This window comes from Puma concolor, chromosome B3 (genome assembly GCF_028749965.1).
Source record: "Puma concolor isolate L17-30 chromosome B3, mPumCon1.1.hap2, whole genome shotgun sequence".
In the NCBI taxonomy this organism is placed as follows: domain Eukaryota; kingdom Metazoa; phylum Chordata; class Mammalia; order Carnivora; family Felidae; genus Puma; species Puma concolor.
Window position 1 is genome coordinate 143,269,334 of NC_141672.1, and position 22,144 is coordinate 143,291,477.

General features: G+C 46.3%; 1 protein-coding gene across 3 annotated transcripts in view; it reads left to right on the plus strand.

The window, feature by feature from the left end:
* TICRR (TOPBP1 interacting checkpoint and replication regulator) overlaps positions 1-22,144 on the plus strand; it is a 114,879-nt gene that overhangs the window by 40,159 nt on the left and 52,576 nt on the right. For 2 of the 3 annotated variants that reach the window (XM_086711521.1, XM_086711520.1), the window contains 3 exons: positions 5,232-5,383; positions 6,103-6,448; positions 21,241-21,346. The gene's annotated coding sequence lies outside the window, so the exon portion shown is untranslated. Of the gene's footprint in view, positions 1-5,131; positions 5,384-6,102; positions 6,449-21,240; positions 21,347-22,144 lie in introns of those variants that run through there. The other variant, XM_086711522.1, reaches the window with a different exon arrangement.

The window sequence follows — 22,144 nt, forward strand, 5'->3', positions numbered from 1 at the left end:
CAGCCACCTACACAGGGTGGGCACTGGGGGTTGGGATGGAGGAAGACGAGAGAGGGTGGAGGGGAGGAGGGAGCATGGGGCAAGGGCCTGCAAATAAATAGTCCCCTGCCCATTGCAGGGGCCCCGGGCTAACAGGGGGCAGGACACCACCCTGAGGCTACAAAATGGTAAGTCTGGGAGGGGCAACAGCTTGCTGTATGCAAAATCACAGGCAGTATTTGGAATCACACACATGGGGATTCAAATCCTGAATCTGCCAATGTTTTTTGTTTTTTTAATATTTATTTATTCACTTTGTTTTTTTATTTTTTTTTACATTTATTTATTTTTGAGAGACAGAGAGAGACAGAGCATGAGCAGGGGGAGGGGCAGAGAGAGAGGGAGACACAGAATCTGAAGCAGGCTCCAGGCTCCGAGCTGTCAGCACAGAGCCCAACGCGGGGCTTGAACCCACAAACTATGAGATCGTGACCTGAGTGGAAGTCGGAGGCTTAAGCGACTGAGCCACCCAGGCACCCCTATTTATTCACTTTGAAAGAGGTAGAGAGAGAGAGAGAGAGCATGAGTAGGGGAGGGGTAGAGTGAGAGGGAGACAGAGAATCCCAAACAGGCTCTGCACTGTCAGCACAGAGTCCGATGCGGGGCTGAAACTCACAAACCATCAGATTATGACCTGAGCTGGAGCCAAGAGTCAGGTGCTTAACCGACTGAGCCACCCAGGCGCCCCTGCCAACACTTGTTTTTTTTTAATGTGTTTTTGAGTTTATTTATTTTTATTTTGAGACAGAGAGTGTGTGAGCAGGGGAGGAGCAGAGAGAGTGAGAATCCCAAACAGGCTCTGCTCTGTCGGCTCGCAGCCCGACATGGGGCCCGAGATTGCATGAGCCGTGAGATCATGACCTGAGCAGAGATCAAGAGTTGGACACTTAACTGACTGAGCCACCCAGGTGCCTCTGCCAGGACCTAAAAAAAAATTTTTTTTTAATGTTTATTTATTATTGAGAGACAGAAACAGAGCATGAACATGAGAAGGGCAGAGAGAGAGGAAGACACAGAATCCAAAGCAGGCTCCAGGCTCTGAGAGGTCAGCACAGAGCCCAACGCGGGGCTCGAACCCACAAACGGCGAGATCATGACCTGAGCCAAAGTCAGACACGTAACCGACTGAGCCACCCAGGCGCCAGCACTTTCAACCACATGACCTGGGCCTCTCTGAGCCAGTTTGCCTTCCTGCAAAATGGGGCTAACAATCCCTGGCCCTTGTGAGGATTTTGAGAGAATCAGGATCAGAGAGGTTAAGCCAATTTCCCATAGTCACACAGCTGATGTGTGGTGGGGGTGGGACCCACCCCAGAGCCTCCCTCTTAACCACACTACACTAGCCTACATGCTCAAGCATGCCAATCTGTGCCGTTCAGCATGGGACTCAGGATCTAGTGCCCTTCCCCCGTCCTCCACAAGTCATGAAAGTTGCCAAGATCACTGTGTGAGCAGAGAGGGCAGTGGGGGTGGGTGGGGGGGCGTTGGGGGGGGAAGGAGGCCCCGGTAAGGACTGAAACTGAAGGCTCCTCCGGTCTATTGGAGTCAGACTTAAGCTGATTTCAAGCAAATGAGGAAGGGCAATGTTTCTCGGGCACCTGGTTGCAGCTGCAAAGTCTTGCCTGCCGTACGCCCTTTATCTTATTTAACTCTCAGAGGAACCGTGTCTCCATTTCACTCATGAAGAAGGTGAAGCTCCTCGAAATTCAGAGACTCATTCAAAGTCACAGAGCTGGGAAGTGACAGAGGCAGGCATTCAATCCCAAGTTCAGCCTCCTAACTGACAACTGTCTGGACTTTTCCACATCCCTGGAGCCTTGCGAGTGGCCACTGCGCAAGCATGGGGTGAAAAGGCTGGAAGGGACCAGATAATGGGGGGAGGGCAGAGACAGCTTCTGGGTGAAGGTGGCCTTTGAGCCAAGTTTTCGGGGATAAGTAGAAAGGAGCTTGGCAGACAAGGGCCGGGAAGAGAGTATCGGGCGTGGAGACCCAGAGATGAGAAACAGCAGGTTCTGTCAACAGCTAGGAGTTCAGACGGGAGAGGAACTGGCCCAGGACACGCCTTCTGTAACTGCTGGTGACCAGTCCAGCATTCCTTGGGGCCCCTCACTGGCCAAGGGCAATCACAAGGCTGCCTGGCCCCGGCTCCCTCCCCGAGCCTCCCTGAATTATACCACCGCATTCTCAACGTGCCTCTGGAACATCAATGCGTGTCCCATCACTGGGAATGCTGTGAAGACAGGGATTCTGATTTGTCAGGACTGGGACGGGGCCTGGCACTCCTCAGGCCTTTCTGTCATGACCTCAGGCAATGCTCCCGGTCCGAGGACCACACTTTGAGTGGCATCATCCAGAAAAGTATATGTTGAGCCCCTGCCATCTGCCAGGCATCGCACAAGCTACCTTCTACGCTTTTGCTAATGTACTAATCATCACAATGCTCTGAAATGGGACTTATTATTTCTACTTCCCAGGATAGAGAACAGAGGGGCCGAAAGGTGAAATATTTTATTTACAAAGTTAGTAAGTAGCAGAGCTGGGCTTTGAACTTGGGTCTGTCCAACTCTATAGCTGATGCTGGGCCTCCTGGTCAGAGGGACGGCTATAGACTGACTTGTGTCCCCCCAAGACTCAAATGTTGATGCCCTAACCCTGAGTGGGGCTGCATTTGGAGTTAGGTTGAATGGGGTCATAAGGGTGGCACCCTGATCCTATAGGACCAGTGTCCTTATAAGAGGAGACATCAGAGAGTTCTCTTTCTCTTGCTGCCACATGAGGGCATAGTGAGAAGGTGACCTTCTGCAAGTCAGAAAGGCTTGTACCAGGAACCAAACTGGCTGGCACTTTGTGGGGTTTTTGTTTTGTTTTGTTTTTAAATGCTTATTTATTTATTTTGAGAGGGTGTGTGTGTATGAGTGGAGGAGGGGCAGAAAGAGGGAGAGAGAGAATCCCAAGCAGGCTCTGTACCACCAACACAGAGTCCCACATGGGGTTCAAAGTCATGAACCGTGAGACCATGACCTGAGCAGAAATCAAAAGTCAGACACTTAACCCACTAGGCCAGCCAGGCGCCCCTGGTCAGCCCTTTGATCTTGGACTTGCAATCTCCAGAACCATGAGGAATGAATTTCTATTGTTTAACCCATTCAGCCTGTGGCATTTCGTTCTGGCAGCCCAAGCAGACTAAAACAGGGGCCCAGCTGCTACCGGTCAGCCAAGGATGCCAGTTAAAAGGAATGGCTCCCCTTCCATGGAATGTGGCTCTTCCCAAACTGCATGGGACAGGAGGAGAACCAAGACGGTGGTGATTATAATGGTGATGGTGATGGTGAGGATGTTGACAATGGTGATGGCAACAATAATAACTCACACCCAAGCCAAAGCCACCTGTACCATTTGCAAAATGAAACCACAACAGAACGACGTAGCTGTCCCAACCCTCACACCCTGATTCCAAAGACGTTTCAGGAGAAGACAGGAAATGGCCCAGTAATCAGGTGCCGTCCATTAATTTGCTGCATGTACTGTGATGGCTGAGTCTGCATCCTTGTGGAGTGGACACATAGCACAAACAAGCAAAGCCTGCTTCCTCAGTTAGCCAGGCCCCCTGTGCCCGTGTGTCAATGGAAAAGGCCAGTGTAGTAGATTAGATACCTGAGTGAATCTCCCAGTGAGAAACCTAAAAACTGAATGCTGAATACAATATTAAACAAAATATCCTCTTAAACGAATCACTGAATTGACCCAAAACGGAGCAATCCACAGACTCCCAGACTGGAGTGAAGGAGCCCCAAAGCCAGCTGGCACGCTGAGGTTTCGTGCAGGACATGGGAGACCTTGAGCTTGTGCTTTGCTGCCCCCTGGTGAGAGATGAGAAGATAAATCTTAGGGGTCCACCAGAGGATGTAGGGGAAATGTATGCACACATATGTACACAAATTTTACTGATTCAAAGATTGTATAGCACATCATTTATAAAAATAATAAGGGGTGCTTGGGTGGCTCAGTCGGTTAAGCGTCCAACTTTGGCTCAGGTCATGATCTCAGGGTTCACGGGTTTGAGCCCCATGTCGGGCTTTGTGTGGACAGCTCAGAGCCTGGAGCCTGCTTCAAATTCTGTGCGTGCCTCTCTCTACTCCTCCCCTGCTCATGTTCTGTCTCTCTCTCTCTCTCTCTCTCAAAAATAAATAAACATTAAAAAAAAAAAAAGACATACTAGGGCATCTAGGTGGCTCAGTCGGTTGAGCGTTTGACTTTGGCTCAGGTCATGATCTCACAGCTTGTGAGTTCGAGCCCCCTGTCGGGCTCTGTGCTGACAGCTCAGAGCCTGGAGCCTGCTTCGGATTCTGTGTCTCCCTCTCTCTCTGCCCCTAACCGACTCTCATTCTGTCTCTGTCTCTCTCAAAAATAAACATTAAAAAAAAGTTAAAAAAAAGACATACTCTTTACTATAAATTCGACACAAACAATTGATTCACACAAAACACTTACGATGATTTGTGCTAAACCCTCATATCCATTGCCAGCCTATGGTTGTGGTTCACTCTAGATCTAACGTGAATGTTGGTGGACACTTTTCTGGTTTATGTGAAGGAGGAAGATGAAAGAAAACAAAGACATGTTGGAATTTCACTCATTAATCAACAACGTAAGCTACTTCTTTGCTAAATCAGGTTATTATTACTTTTTAAGTTTGTTTATTTTGAGAGAGACAGAGATGGTGTGAGTGGGGTAGGGGCAGAGAAAGGGAGAGAGAGACAGAGAGAGAGAGGGAGAGAGAGAGAATCCCAAGCAGGCTCCACACTGTGAGCACAGAGCCCGACATGGGGCTTGAACTCACAAAACCGTGAGATCATGACCTGAGCTGAAACCAAGAACCAGATGAGCAACTGAATGAGTCATCCAGGTGCCCCAGATCATTGTTTTTGAATAGTGGAAGAATATTTCCCCAGGCTTGTGTGTGTGTGTGTGCGCGTGTGTGCTTGTGCACGCGTGTGTGCACTATTCACAGTGAAATGACCACAGGCATAACACACTTATAAGTTTAATCTGAATGCTTAACATTTTCCCAACACTTTGTCTAGACAATCGATAAAACATTAAAGCAAGGTTTGACTTGCGGCTCTTAGAACGGTGTGGGGTGCACAGTAGATATTGTCAAAATGCTGGCTATTATTTATTGTTATTTGCAGTATAAGTCACTCCATGATGTCTCCCGAGGTTCAGTGTGGCTGGCTTCTGGGTTGTGGCCACATGTGTCTGGAGAACTATGTTCCTGGTTCAAGTCCCAGAGAAAGGCAGGAAGGTGGGCGGACCCAGGTGGCTAAGGACGAGTTTGGGCTGGGTGAGTGGAAAATCCAGTGGAAGTCTTCCCCTCCCTTCCACCGTGTGCTGAGAGGGACCCTGGGTGGATGGCTGGAGCCCGGGACACGCATGGGTTTCATCTCCACAATGGCACCAACAGAGCTGAGTCACAGCACAGTGTTTAGACATGGTTGCTATACATCATTGGGCTAATTGATTTGGATGTCTCTTGCTCAATATTCTGAATTTATGGGTGCGGCTTTCTTTCCCTTTACTTCCCCCTTTTCCCCGCTCATATCTACCGCACTTGGTCTCTAGGAATCTTGGGGATCCCAGGCTCATGGGGTCCTCGGGCCAAGGTGATAACTATCCGTTGAGTTTCGCGAGCACCCGGAAAGAAGTATTCATCACAGGACACTCTTAAGTTTCAAACAGGCCCCAGGGAAACTCTGCTGGGCTGGCTTGGCAGAAGTCCAGCTCTCATTTGTATGATCTGATTAAGGAGACTGACTCCTCTGTGCCAAGAAACACGAAGTAAATTGCCAAGGTAGACAAGACACTGCTCTTTTTACAGACTTCGCCAGTGGAACAGTGATTCTCTCCCTCAGCACCTGTCCTGCTGGTGTCACCCCAGCACCCTGGGGCTTCGCGTCTCAGTAGGGGCTGACTCCCCGCACGACCGGGGCTTGGAGAAGTGGAGGACATGGGCGCAAAGGGCTCTGACTGCATCCCAGCAATGTTGTCTCCTTCGCTCTTTAGGCACAGGATGGGGAGATCAGGTGGTAAATTACTCCGAGCTCTTGGCTGCAAACAACAGACCCCGCTGTGGCGAGTGTGAACAGAAAAGGCTTTCGGGAGCCCCTGAGAATCGCTGTGAGGACGCCAGGCCAGGTTGGAGAGCTGGGACAAGGCAGAGCTGCTGTGAGGAGACGTCACTGCCATCCCGATGGAGTGTGGGCCACGTGTGGCTGCTTGCAGGGCTGTTGCTGCCTAGGGCAGTGGGGGCTTCTGACACCCTCCCCCCAAACTGGCCCTCACTTCCCAACTCGTGATCGGTGGACACCAGTCACACGTCTATGCCCCTACTGCAAAGGAAGCCGGGAAGGTACGTTTCTGGTTTCTACTTTAGGGAGACATCAACTCAAAAGGTAGAGGCATCCCCAAATAAGAAAAGTGTGTGTGGGTGGGCAAGTAGAATGATAAATGTTCACACGTAATCAGTGATCTCACTTTGGTAATAATTGGTCAAATATTCTTGATCTGTTAAAAATTTTCATTATATTAAAAACTCCAAACATAAAGAGAAACAGAGTGATAGTATGATGAACACCCACATCCAAATACACTCATCACTCAGATTTAACATTTTTCACACCACATTTTACCTACTTTTCTTCCGCTTCAGTATTTTAAAGTAACAAGATCAGAGAAGCTAACAAAATATTTTATCCTTAAACATTTCAATAGGCATCTCTTCAAAACATAGATAGTTTCCAAAGTAGTAGCTACTTAACAATACCTAAGAAAATTAAAAAACACCAGGGCAACTGGGTGGCTCAGTGAGTGTCGTACTCTTGATTTTAACTCAGGTTTTGATCTTGGGGTCGTGAGTTCAAGCCCCACGTTGGGCCCCATGCTGCACACTGGGTGTGGAGCCTACTTAGAAAAGAAAAGAAAATTAACAAATACCCTGTCTTCATTCATATTTCTTTCACTACCCCAAAGACGATGCTTTAGATGGATTGTTCAAACCAGAATCCAATAGAGGACCAAGAATTGGATTTGGTGGTTATGTGTCTTAAGTATCTTTAATCTGGAAGAGATCCCCACTGGTCTGTTCGTTTTGTTGCTTTTTTAATGTTTATTTATTTTTGAGAGAGAGAGAGAGAGTGTGGGCGGGGAGGGGCACAGAGAGGAGGAGACAGAAGATCCAAAGTGGGCTCTGAGCTGACAGCAGAGAGCCCAAGGTGGGGCTCGAACTCACAAACCATGAGATCATAACCTGAGCCAAAGTTGGACGCTTAACCGACTGAGCCACCCAGGCGCCCCTGTTTTGTTATTTTTTTGTGTGTGTTTCAACTGACACTGATTTGAAGAACTCAGACCAGTGTCTTGTTGACTGTCCTACTTATCTAGATAGGTCTGGTTGTTTCCTTGTGATGTCACTTAACTTGTTCCCTTATCCTCTGTATTCCCTGCAAACTGGAAGTTAGAGCTAAAGGCTTGATTAACGTTGTTAACGTTTTGTCAAGAATGTATCCCGGGTGATGCTGACTGCCTAATCCAGGACCTCAGAAGGCACAGGACGCTGTCCTATTAGTACAGACGTTAGATGAGAGACTGGGTTGAGATCATTCCCTGTCTTGTAACTTTGCATTTTCTTCCTTAGATCCTCATTGCCCCCCAGGAGCATTTTACCTAATGGTTTTAGCATCCATTGATACCCCCTGCCCGAATCAATTACTTCATTCGGGATTGCAAGAGGGTGTTTTTCTAATGCTTTTTCTTTGACATGTATTAGCTTGCATTGTTCTATAACGAAGAGCTTTCTTGTGTCATCAACTGGGGCTGCGTGGTTCTCCTGAAACTGGATCCACTTGTTCTTAATACTGACCTTCTGACGATATGCCTGAAAAAGGACCCTCTGCTTCCAGGCCGCCCCTGACTGTGGGTAATTGAAACTGCAGATCAGAAGGGACCACTGTAACGACAAAGTGTTCTTTTCCTTTTTGAAGTATTCACTATTCTGGCTGCTGGATTTTTACGTATTCAATATTGTATCATCAGTTACAGCCTTTGTTCTCTTTTTTTCTTTTTAATTTTTTTTAATGTTTATTTATTTTTGAGAGAAAGAGAGAGAGAGAGAGAGAGACAGAGTGTGAGCTGGTGAAGGGGCAGAGAGAGGGAGACACAGAACCCAAAGCAGGCTCCAGGCTCCGAGCTGTCAGCACAGAGCCTGACGCGGGGCTCAAACCCATAACCGTGAGATCATGACCTGAGCCGAAGTCGGACGCTCAACCGACCGAGCCTCCCAGTCGCCGCTGCTTTATTCTTTAAAAAATTTATTTATAAAATATTTTTAAATGTTTTTATTTATTTTTGAGAGAGAGAGAGAACAAGAGAGCACAAGAAGGGGAGGGGCAGAGAGACAGGGAGACAGAGGAAGCCTCTGAAGCAGGCTCTGCACTGACAGCAGAGAACCCGATGTGGGGCTTGAACTCATGAACCATGAGATCGTGACCTGAGCTGAAGTCAGATGCTTCACTGACTGAGCCACCCAGGCTCCTCTCATAGACTTTATTCTTTTTTGATGCTCAAATTGTTCTGTCTTTGGCCAGTGGGAGCCCTTGAAGATGGTTTCTGCGTGGTTTTTGATGTATCTCTGCTGCCTTTGGTCACTCTTCCCCTCCAGGCACACCTTGATGTCCCATGTTCCCCAAGGGAACTTTTCCTGCTCCAGCCCTGAGATGAACCATTTCTGCAAGAGCTTAAGTTCCTTTTTTCAAATACTTTAAAGGCAGTCTGCAAGTTACACAAACCACGTAGCTCAGCTGGATACAGCCCATGGCATGCTAGTTTGCCACCTTAGCTCTTAAGTTTCTGCAGTTTAATGCTGTAAGACGCAAGCGATCAAATGTCCGTGCATGTGGTTGTTGCCCTTATTGGTGGACCATTTGTTTTTGTTTTTGTTTTTGTTTTTAATTTTTTTTCAACGTTTATTTATTTTTGGGACAGAGAGAGACAGAGCATGAACGGGGGAGGGGCAGAGAGAGAGGGAGACACAGAATCGGAAACAGGCTCCAGGCTCCGAGCCATCAGCCCAGAGCCTGACGCGGGGCTCGAACTCCCGGACCGCGAGATCGTGACCTGGCTGAAGTCGGACGCTTAACCGACTGCGCCACCCAGGCGCCCCTGACCATTGTTTTTAAACCTAACACATGTCTGTGCAGGACCCACCTGTCCATTGACTACTATGCTCACTGGAGCCTGTGCGTTTCCTGGTTTCATGCAGAATTCTGGGGAATGATTTTCTCATAATCTAGGTTTGCCTTGTCAGCTCCCACGTTTGGTCCCACTACTTTAGGATTATACTGTGTCCCTCTCGCACCTTCACGACCCAGAGCATTTCAGAATAGCTGACTGCTTCAAGCCCCTAATCGTGACACGGCAAGACCTCCATGATATACTGTTAACTGGGTGGCAAGGAGCAGGGCCTTGGAAATTGGCATTTTCATCTCATGCTATTGAGAGTATAAATTTGTATCACTTTCCAGTATTATTCGGGACTCCCTCACTTATAAGTGACAGCAACCCATACAAAACTAGCTTAAACAAACACACAAAGGATGTTCATTGACTCAATTAACTGGGAAGACCGAGGGAGGGAAGGCTTCAGGCATAGCTGGATTCAGGAGCTCTATCTTTGTGACTTCTGATCCAAAAGGGAGAGAAAGAGCCCCCTGTGACAGTAGTTTATATAGAGTCTCAGGGAATACTTTGATTAATTCTCTCTGGATCTTATGCCCATCTCTGAACTGAACACTGCAGCCAGGGTTAAGAGAGGACTCTGGCTGCTTCAAGTAGAGGAGTGGGGGAAGCCTGGCTCCCTACAGGAAAAACAGAAGGCTATTATTAGAAGATGGGGGGAAAGAATTCTGAACAGGGGAGCACATCGGATGTCCATTTCATTTAGCAAAAAAAAGCCAACAAAGATTTTGAAACTTTAAAACAAAGATTTTACCTTCCATCTATGAGAATAATTTCACATCAAAGAATTCACGAACAAAAAAATCACGGACAAGGGCAGACTTGTGTCCAAGGATGTTTGTAATCACAGTACTGTGTATAATAGCAAAATATTTTAAGAATCTAAATGTCCATCTAGAGGAGATCAAACAACATAGCGCCCATCCATGTTACTGGGATGCTAGGCAGCTCTTGAAAATGATCATTATTTCCTTGTATTTCATGACCAGGAAAGACCCCCATGATATACTGCTAAGTGGAAAAGACAGTCTACAAAATAGCACACATGTTATAATCTAATTTTTCTTTAATTGGCTCTATACCTGGGGCGCCTGGGTGGCGCAGTCGGTTGGGCGTCCGACTTCAGCCAGGTCACGATCTCGCGGTCCGTGAGTTCGAGCCCCGCGTCAGGCTCTGGGCTGATGGCTCAGAGCCTGGAGCCTGTTTCCGATTCTGTGTCTCCCTCTCTCTCTGCCCCTCCCCCGTTCATGCTCTGTCTCTCTCTGTCCCAAAAATAAATAAACGTTGAAAAAAAAAATTGGCTCTATACCCATTGGGAAATAAACATGGTCAGGAACCACATCACAGGCTTAATAGAGGTTATCTCTGGGTGATTATTTCAATTTATTTAATTTGTCTACATTTTCTATGATAAGCACGTATTACTTTTTAATAACAGATTTTTTTTTTTTTTTAAGAAAAGAAATCAGGATAAACACACAAAGATACTCAAAGAATAGACTAACAAGTAACGGGTGGGGGGGGGGGTGGCCCAGGACCATGCCCACAAGGTCAGAGATGCTCAGAGGCAAGGACACCAGGCCTGTAGGTACCTGTGGGGGCTTTGCACACCTATTCATCATCAGTGCTGATTCCCTGTCATCTTGACGATTCACAGTTGCCACATTAATCGCAGGGTGGGGTGGGCAGGATGGGCTGACCAGGGCAGGCCACCACTGGCCCTCAGCTGAAAGAAGTCAAGTCCTCTTTGTCTTTTCCTCATCTGGTCCTGCCTGTGAAGACCTCCTTTTCCCAGCCAGTCCTATCCCCATCCCAAGCCCTGCCAGTTCTGGTCTCTGCACTCTCAGGTTAACTGAGAGTTAACCCATCACCCAACTTGGCAGTAAAAGCCAGTGGGCCAGAAGGCAGGGAGGTGCCATAGTGACCTGGGAGGATCCCCTTGGCCTGATGCCCTGATGCTCAGCTCCCCAGCACTGGCTCAGCAGACCCCAACCCACCTCTTCCCTTTACTCCCCCTAGGGGCTGGGATAAAAGGCTTTGGCCAGGCAAGGACCTCCAGCTCCAAACCAGACTCAGCCTCTGCGCTGTGCCTGTTGGGGGATGCTGGGGCTCCAGGCCTTGGGTCACCTCTGTGTCTCCACTTGGGGAATGCTGAGGGATCTGTCCGGTTCTGCATTCACAGTGCAAGTCCCGATGTGGAGCTTGAACTTATGAACGATAAGGTCATGACTTGAGCTGAAGGCGGATACTCAACTGACTAAGCCACCCAGGCGCCCCTGTTTTCCACATTTTAAATGAAACATTTCAAACATAATTATTTTCACAGTGAAAATATCCCTATACCCACCGCCCAATTTCTACTATTAGTAGTTTACTATATTTGCTTTATCATATGTCTCTCTGTCTATCCATCCATCAATACATTTTATTTTTTGTGCATCTCAAAGTAAATTGCAGACGCAGGTAACTTCCCCCTAGTTACTTCAGTATGTTTATCGTTAACTAGAGCTCAGTATTTGTTTATAGTTTTTTGAAGTGAAATCTATAAGCAATGAGATACAGACTCTTAAGTATACAGCTGCCAAATTCTGACAAATACATAAACCTGTGCACCCCAACCTCTATCAAGATGTAGAACCCTACCATCACCCCAGAAAGTTTCCTCACGTCCCTTCCCTATTGATACCTGCCCCCAACCTCTCGGAGAACAACACTGTTCTGATTGGTCCTACCCTAGGTTAGTTTTACCTGTTCTGGAACTTTATATAAATTGAATCATACAGAATATACTCTTGTTTCAAGTTTATGTCACTAAACATAATGATTTTGAGTCACTTATGTTATTGCATGTACCAATAGTTTGTTCTTTTTTTTTTTTTTTTAAGTTTAAAAATTTATTTTTGTGAGAGAGAGAGTGCAAGCCAGGGAGGGGCAGAGAGAGAAGGGAACAGAAGATCCAAAGCAGGCTCTGCGCCGACAGCAGCGAGCCTGATGTCCCATGAACTGTGAGATCACAACCTGAGCCAAAGTCAGATGCTCAACTGACTAAGCCACCCAGGCTCCCTGTTCTTTTTTTTTTTTTTTTTTTTAATTTTTTTTCAACGTTTATTTATTTTTGGGACAGAGAGAGACAGAGCATGAACGGGGGAGGGGCAGAGAGAGAGGGAGACACAGAATCGGAAACAGGCTCCAGGCTCTGAGCCATCAGCCCAGAGCCTGACGCGGGGCTCGAACTCACGGACCGCGAGATCGTGACCTGGTTGAAGTCGGGCGCTTAACCGACTGCGCCACCCAGGCGCCCCTCCCTGTTCTTTTTTTTATTAGGAATAATATTCCATCGTATGACTCTAGCCCTGTTACCCATTTTCCTTTTGATGGATGTCTGGGCTGTTTCCAGTTTTTTGGCTCTTAGGGAAAAGCTGCTATGAACATTCTTATACATGTTTTTTTGTAGACATGTGCATCCTATCAGGTCAATACCTAGAAGTGCAATTGTTGGGTCATAGGGTTGGCGTATAGTTTTTTTAAAAAATATTTATTTATTTTGAGAGAGCGAGAGCATGTGCATGCACAAGTAGGGGAGGAGCAGAGAGAGAGAGGGGGAGCGAGAAAATCCCAAGCAGGCTCCACGATGTCAGCACAGTGCTTGACATGGGGCTTGATTCCACAAACTGCAAGATTATGACCTGATCTGAAATCAAGTCAGAGCTTGAGGGCGCCTGGGTGGCTCAGTGGGTTAAGCATCCAACTCTTGATTTCAGCGCAGGTCATAATCTTATAGCTCCGTGGGTTTGAGCCCCACACTGGGCTCTGTGCTGGCCACATGGGGCCTGCTTGGGATTCTCTCTCTCTCTCTCTCTCTCTCTCTGCACCTCCCCAACTCGCTCTTTGTCTCTCTCAAAATAAAGAACTAAAAAAAAAAAAAAAAAAAAAAGAGAGATGCTTAACCAACTGAGTAACCCAGGCACCCCGGTGTATAATTAATTTTAAAAGAATTGGCCTTTTCATCATTTCTTAATGTGTCAGGTGCTTACGTGCTTTATTTATTTATTTATTTATTACTTTATTACTTTATTTATTTATTACTTTATTTATTTATTACTTTATTTACTTACTACTTACTATGTGTCAGGTGCTTTACTTGCTTTATTTAATTTTGGAAATAGCTCAATGTGGAAGGTGAGGAAGGTGATATCATCTCATTAAAAAATAAAGAAAGAAAAGAACTGGCCTTTTCCAAAGTGGTTGTATTATTTTACATTCCCACTAACAATATAGGCGAGTTCTGGTCGCTCTCGATCCCCGTTAGCCTTTGGTGGGGGTCAGCTGTTTACATTCTGTTGCGTAGGTTGTAATATCTTACTTTAATTTGCACTGCCCCTGATTATGAATGATATTGTCTTTTTCGTGTGCTTATTATCCAGTCATATATCATCTTTTGTGAGCCATCTGTTCAAATCTCTTGCCAGTTTTGCACCGGGGTGGTTTGCCTTTTTATTTATCGAGTTGTAGAAATTCTCTACTCATCCTGGATACCAGTTCTTTTCAGCACGGTTTGCAAATGTTTCCTCCAGTCTAGAGCTTGCCTATTTGGGGTTTTAAAAAGTTTGTTTAGGGGCGCCTGGGTGGCGCAGTCGGTTAAGCGTCCGACTTCAGCCAGGTCACGATCTCGCGGTCCGTGAGTTCGAGCCCCGCGTCAGGCTCTGGGCTGATGGCTCAGAGCCTGGAGCCTGTTTCCGATTCTGTGTCTCCCTCTCTCTCTGCCTCTCCCCCGTTCATGCTCTGTCTCTCTCTGTCCCAAAAATAAATAAAAAACGTTGAAAAAAAATTTAAAAAAAAATAAAAAAAAAATAAAAAGTTTGTTTATTTTGTTTTTTAAAAAAATTTTTTTTTTCAACGTTTATTTATTTTTGGGACAGAGAGAGACAGAGCATGAACGGGCGAGGGGCAGAGAGAGAGGGAGACACAGAATCGGAAGCAGGCTCCAGGCTCTGAGCCATCAGCCCAGAGCCCGACGCGGGGCTCGAACTCACAGACCGCGAGATCGTGACCTGGCTGAAGTCGGACGCTTAACCGACTGCGCCACCCAGGCGCCCCTGTTTATTTATTTTGGGAGAGAGGAACAGAACGCATGAGCAGGGGAGGGGCAGAGAGAGAGGGAGAGAGAGAGAATCCCAAGCAGGCTCCATGCTGTCCACGCAGACTCTGATGTGGGGCTCGAACTCATGAACTGTGAGATCATGACCTGAGCTGAAGAGCCAGATGCTTACCAACTGAGCCACCCAGGTGCCCCATCATTTTTTTTTAAAAGATTTTACTTCATTATTATTTTTTTTAAGTAATCTCTATACCCTGTGTGGGGCTTGAACTGACAACCCCAAGGTCAAAAGTCACATGCTTCACTGACTGAACCAGCCAGACACCCCTTGCCCATTCATTTTTAAACGAGGTCTTTGAGAGCTTAAACTATTGATAAAGTCTTATTTATCAGTTTTTTAACTTATGGTTATTGCTTTCTGTGTCCTAAGAAACATTTGCTACTCTTAGCCACAAAGATATTCTCCTCTGTTTTCTTCTTCTTCTTTTTAAAATGTTTATTTATTTATTTTGAGAGAGAGAGTGAAGGAGAGAGAACAAGCAAGGGAGAGGGGCAGAGGGAGACAGAGAATCTCAAGCAGGTTCCACGCTGTCAGCACAGAACCCAACACAGGGCTTGATCCCACAAACCATGAGACCATGACCTGAGCCAAAGAAATCAAGAGTTGGATGCTTAACCCACTGAAGCACCCAGGTGCCCCACCTCTGTTTTCTTCTAAGAGCTTATGGTTTTGGCTTTTATGTTTACATCTATGATCCATCTTTAATTACTTTTTGTGTACGGTGTGAGGTAGGAATTAAGGCTATTTTTTTCTATATAGAGATCCAGTTTTTCAGCCCCATTTATTTTTTTTTTAATTTTTTTTTCAACGTTTATTTATTTTTGGGACAGAGAGACAGACCATGAACGGGGGAGGGGCAGAGAGAGAGGGAGACACAGAATCGGAAACAGGCTCCAGGCTCTGAGCCATCAGCCCAGAGCCTGACGCGGGGCGCGAACTCACGGACCGCGAGATCGTGACCTGGCTGAAGTCGGACGTTCAACCGACTGCACCACCCAGGCACCCCCAGCCCCATTTATTAAGAATATTTTCCTCTCCCCCTTGGATTGGCTTTGGCACCATTGCCAAAACCAAATGACTAAACAAGTGTGGGTCTATTTTCAACTCTCTCTTCTGTCCTTGATGCATTGCTTGATCCTTATAATGGTACCACACTATGTTGATTCCTGTAATTTTATATTAAGTCTTGAAGTAAGGTAATGTAAGTATTCTAACTTCTTTTTCAAGATTGCTTTGGAGATTCTAGATCCTTTGCATGTCTGCATAAGTTTTATTTTATTTATTCTTAATTTTACTTTTAATTTTTTAAAATTTACATTCAAATTAGTTAGCATATAGTGCAACAATGATTTTAGGAGTAGATTCCTTAGTGCCCCTTACCCATTTAGCCCATCCCCCCTCCCACAACCCCTCCAGTAATGCTCTGTTTATTCTCCGTATTTACGAGTCTCTTCTGTTTTGTCCCCCTCCCTGTTTTTATATTATTTTTGTTTCCCTTCCCTTATGTTCATCTGTTTTGTCTCTTAAAGTCCTCATATGAGTGAAGTCATAGGATTTTTGTCTTTCTCTGACTAATTTCACTTAGCATAATACCCTCCAGGTCCATCCACGTAGTTGCAAATGGCAAGATTTCATTCTTTTTGATTGCTGAGTAATACTCCATTGTATATATATACCACATCTTCTTTATCCATTCATCCCTCAATGGACATTTGGGCTCTTTCCATACTTTGGCTATTGTTGATAGTGCTGCTATAAACATGGGGGTGCATGTGTCCTTTCGAAAGAGCACATCTGTATCCCTTGGAAAAATGCCTAGTAGTGCAATTGCTGGGTCGTAGGGTAGTTCTATTTTCAGTTTTTTAAGAAATCTCCATCCTGTTTTCCAGAGTGGCTGCACCAGTTTGCATTGCCACCAGCAGTGCAAAAGAGATCCTCTTTCTCTGCATCCTCACCAACATCTGTTGTTTCCTGAGTTGTTAATGTTAGCCATTCTGACAGGTGTAAGGTGGTATCTCATTGTGGTTTTGATTTGTATTTCCCTGATGATGAGTGATGTTGAGCATTTTTTCATGTGTCAGTTGGCCATCTGGATGTCGTCTTTGGAGAAGTGTCTATTCTTGTCTTTTGCCCATTTCTTCACTGGATTATTTGTTTTTTGGGTGTTGAGTTCTGCATAAATTTTAGAATCAGCATGTTAATTTCTATAAACAAACCTATGGAGATTATGATTTATGAATTGAATCTATAAACCAATTGAGGAGAATTAACAATATTGAATCTTCTAATCCATGAACATGGTATGTCTCTCCCTATGCTTACATCCTTTAAACATTTACCTTAGGAACGTTTTGTAGTTTTCATTATGTAAGTCTTGCGCATCTTTTGTTAAACTTATTCTTAGGTATTTTCTGGTTTTTTGTCTTTGTCGTAAATTGGATTTTATTTTAATTTTACTTTTCAGCTATCTACTGCTAAAAAAATCTGGAACACTTCACAAATTTGATGTCATCCTTATGTGGGGACTGAGTTAATCTTCCATGTCATTCTAGTTTCAGTATATGGGTTGCCAAAATGACATTGTATGTTTTTAATAAAAACATAGTATCATCCACTCCTGTGAACTTTTAAGATACACTCCAGGCAATGGGGCACCTGGGTGGCTCAGTCAGTTAAGCATCCTACTCTTGATTTGGGCTCAGGTCATGATCTCACGGTCAGGAGATGGAGCCCTGAATCCAGGCTCTGTGATGGACATGGAGCCTGCTTAAGATTCTCTCTCTGCCCCTCCCCTACACACACATGTGTGTGTGTGTGTGTGTGTGTGTGTGTGTGTGTGTGTGTGTGCGCTCTCTGTCTCTCTTAAAAAAGAAAAAAAAAGATACACTACAGGTAAGGAAGTCGCTTCTTACCTGGATCCCTTTGTGCGCCTAGCACAGTGCCATGGACCCCTACAGGGAGCATTATGGGATCTCTGCCAAGAGTGCCTTCTCCTCTGGGTCACTATCTGGCTCTCTGAGGTTGGAAGCCTACATTCTCCACTACAAACGCCACACACTCACATCAGCTGTGATTTTGTAAAATGGTTCATCAGTCCTAAAACATGGTGGCAAAAAATGCTTCCTGAGCCAGAACCTGATTTACTGGCTCATTCCTCACATTCATCCCCAAATATTACTGGAGAGAGAAAATCCCATCTCACGGACCTAAGGATAGCCAGAAAGAGTGAAAAGAGAGGTACATCTGTCAGGCTCTTTAAAAACCATTTCTAACCTCTTGGGTGGGCCATGATGACCCTTGAGGAGAAGACAGTGCCTCCCGCAAAAGCTTGGTGGCCCCAGCCTACAGGTGCTCTTGGAGCACGCGGAAACCTCTCTTCAGCCTCAGATGAGACTGGCCTGACATGCTTTCTAAGCTAACCACAGTATCATATTCTTCTTCTTCTTTTTTAATTGTAGTGAAATATGCATAACATAAAAGTTACTGTTTTAACAATTTTAAAGTAAACAGTTCAGCAGCCTTAAGTAAGTACATTTGCACTATTGTGCAAACATCACCCCCATCTGTCTCCAGGACTGTTTCTCATCCCCTATCACGGTTCATCTTAGAAAATTATTTTTCATCTGACCTATGATTTTTGAAGAATGAATTAAAAGCAAGTTGCCCAGCCCTCCACTCCCAAACCACTTCGCAGTCCTGGGATCCACAGTGTGATAGATATCTTTCCTCCTGGCTCCCATTAGCTGGTCCAGGCCTCACGGGCTTAGCCCAACTCAGGGCTGTGAGCCCTCGGGCCCCCTGTCCGAAGGGGGTGGGTGGACGCCTAGTGGGTGGGGCTTCCAGATTAGCTTCCGCCCCCTCCTCTGGTCTGGCCCTGGGTCCATTAGGGAGATTGCAGTCCTGCCCAACCCCCCCCCCAAAATTGTCTGGGGCTTCCGTTTCTTCCCACCCTGCCACCAGGTCCCCACAACTTTCCCGAGTCTCTACAAGCCCTTCCAAGAGTCCTGAGGGAATGTGAGTGTTGCATCCACACGACTCCTGAAACAGAATGCTACGGGCACCAGTGACAGTCACAACAAAGTTTATTACAATGAGAGGCAAGGCCGACCGATCGGACCAACACTCTTGACAAGAGTGCGGCCCCGAACAGCCGGGGTACAGAGTTTTTATAACCGATCACATCGTTTTATCATCACCTGGGAACAGAACAAAGAAAGAGGTTCCAGATGAGTTAGAAACAGTTGCCTAATGAGGTGTTTACTTTAGACTTTCTGCCTCTAAGTTGCAACCAGTGGATCTCCTTGACCCTGCCTCTGACACTCTTTTCTTTGAACTTTTGTTTCCTTAATTGGTGAAGCCTAATTTACAAGGGTATGAGGGTTACCAGAGCAAAGCAAGGCTGTTATCTCTTAACCTTCAGTGTCAACACAAAGCTGTTATTTTTCAAGCTAAGCATTAGCCCTACACTACAATTTAACCCTTACAGTGAGACCCTTCCTTCACGGTGAAGCTAGCCCCGCCCTGGGGCAGAGCCGGAGGCCATGATCTTTCCCTGCCTAACTGCCTCCTCACGTGGCAGACCCAGTACAATTTGCAGTATAAATGACGTCCGAGAAGGGCTTTGATTCTGTAAGGAGTTTCAGCGGGCGCAGTGGCCCCACAACCACCGCTTTGGCCTCATTTCTTAATGGGCTTCTGCCTGCCAGGGGACCTTCCTTTCATCCTCCAGTTCTCCCATCCGTGAGTGGACCTGGTGTTCCAAACGATTGTCACAGGGCCCAAGGTGAAGGGTTTCTGAGCTTTGTGCCGTCCTGATAAGGCAGGCCTGGGCCATGCCTCACTGGCTTCAGCCACAGCTTGGCTTTCTTAGCCAACAAAGAGGGCCAGGCCCACTGGACTCTGGAATCACACTGGCCCTCAGACCTGGTTTTCCAGGGAGAACTGCTGGGGTCGGAGCAGAGTGAGGTTGGAACAAGAGATTAGGGTCCCAGGCCTTAGGTCAGGAGGGGTCTGAGAGAGGACAGGGCAGGGGTGAGGCAATCACCACCCAGCCTGCACTCCTGCTTCCCACTCCACCCCATCTCTGAGCCACAGCCCTGCTCCTCCAGGAAGTAGAGCGACCACTCAGTGAGCTGTGTGACGTCCAGCAACTTACTTAACTTTTCTGAACTGTTAAAATGGAGATGTACAAATGGTTTTGGGGACTAAATAGGAATGTTCTGGTTGAACAAATGCCTGGCGTGGAAGAGAAACAATCTCCTCGGAAGACCCACCCCTTATCCAGACCCACCAAGGACACATACGCTATATGTCAATGCCAGTAAAAATCCCCAGACCTGTGACCTCAAGATGCCCTGCCCAACGGGAGCTGGAGGGGTCCAGACACCTCAGCTCCTTTTTCAAAGGAGGGCAAGGACATTTTTTGTCATCATCACCCTCAAGGAGAAACCAGAGTTTCACTGGGCCCCTGGGTGGCTCGGTCGGTTAAGCATCCGACCTCAGCTCAGGTCATGATCTCACGCTTTGTGAGTTAGAGCTCCGCGTTGGGCCCTGTGTGGACAGCTGGGAGGATGGAGACTGCTTCGGAGTCTGTATCTCCCTCTCTCTGTGCCCCTCTGCCCCTTGTGCTGTTTGTGTCTCTCAAAATAAATAAATACATAGAAACATTAAAAAAAAGGGGGGGGCGCCTGGGTGGCTCAGTCAGTTGGGCATCTGACTTCAGCTCAGGTCATGATCTCATGGTTCATGTGTTCGAGCCCTGCATCAGGCTCTGTGCTGATGACTAGGAGCCTGGAGCCTGCTTGGGATTCTGTGTCTCCCTTGCTCTCTGCCCCTCCCCTGCTCATGCTCTGTTTCTCTCTGTCTCTCAAAAATAAATGAATGTAAAAAAAAAAATTTTTTTTTTTTTTAGAAAAGAAAAAAAAACAAACAAACCAGAAACTCAGAGCAAGGAGGGAGTTTGGTGATATGCCCAAGCCCCACCGCAACCCAACTCAATTAGAATCTTTGCTGGGTAGGGCCAGCTTTGGATAGTTTTTAAAAGTCCCCAGGTGCTTCTAATGTGTAACCAGGGTTGAGAGCTGCTGGTTTAGTCCAACCTCCTCATTGCAGAGATAAAAGAACACACAGGGGGAGAAAACCCCAGAAAGGTTAACAGAAATAAAATATTTAAAGTGAAAGAGTATGGTTCAAATTCGTTGCCCTAAAGGGGGAAGTTGTTATGATTTCCCTATTTCTGTTATTGCTCTAGGCAGGCTAGCTCTGTGGACATGTGTCTTATAGGGTCACACCAGCCCCTCATGCTTGGAAGGGCCCTGTGCTTGACTTACTGCTCTGCCGCTGCTGTTTTGAAATGTTTAATTTTTTTAATAAGGGGTCCCACATTTTCACTTTGTACCGGGCCCTGCTGGTCCTGGCCCTAGATCGTACAGCTCTTAAAAGCAAACTGGATTATCACCCCTTTAAAGGAAGACGAAGAATGCAGGGCTCAGAGGCTTGCTGGACCTCCTGGGCTCCATTGCCCAAGGAGGTCCCTTCTGTCCACTCCATCAGGGGAGGAGGCTGTCCTGGGATCTCCTGCGGGAAGCAGTGAAAGAGTTCCAGTGCTCTCTCTTACAAGCTGTGAGAGCCCCTCTGAGCCTCAGTTTTCTCATCTGTAAAATAATGCCTGCCTCGCAGAATTACTGAGAGTGGCCAGAATTATGCCTGTCCCTCTAGATGCTGGAAATATGTGACTTCTCTTGCTTTATAGGAACACAGAACGCATCGTTCCCCAAAAGAATGGGACCCACGTGCTCCAGGTGCAGCCTTGTAAGCCACCCCAAGGTCCCTTTTTCTCCCTCAGAGGCCCAATTACAGTAAGTTCCCAGATTTTTGCTTTTCTCACCCAAATGAAGGACAAGCAGTTCTGGGGAAAGCTTTCATTCTGGAGTGGGCTTGTAGGCTTGAGAGTCCCTGGTGAAGGGTTGCTGCTGCTGCCCTCTGGTGGTAATGTGTGTATATGCACAAATTCCTAACCTGGGAAACGCTTGGTAACATACTATATTTCAATTATGATAATAATTTATTGCTACTCTGCTAGGCAAGAGGGATACAAAGACAAATAAAACATAGTTCTTGCCCTTTAAGAACTTTAAGAACTCACAGCTTAGAAAGTGAAAGGGAGATAGCTCGAATACAGTGTAACGTGAGAAGTTATAATAAAAACAACTCCCGGGGCACCTAAGTGGCTCAGTAGGTTAAACATCCGGCTTCAGCTCAGGTCAAGATGTCACGGTTCCTGAGTTCAAGACGGGCATCGGGCTCTGTGCTGACAGCTCGGAGCCTGGAGCCTGCTTCAGATTCTGGGTCTCCCTCTCTCTCTGCCCCTCCCCTGCTCATGCTCTAGCTCTCTCAAAAATAAACATTAAAAAAAAAAAAAAAAAGAAACAAAAACAACAACACCTGACTTCTATCTCCAGACAAAATAGGGTACACATATTCCTATTCTTCCCACTAAGTAAAGCTGAAAACTTATGGACATTCTATATACACAGACATGAGAAGACCTCTTTGAGGTTGAGAGAAGAGGCAAACTTTGCTAGGGGCCTTGAGACCCAAAGAATGACATGGCAGTGAGTTCCCAGGGTTTTCTTTTTTGTCCTTTTATATCTGAC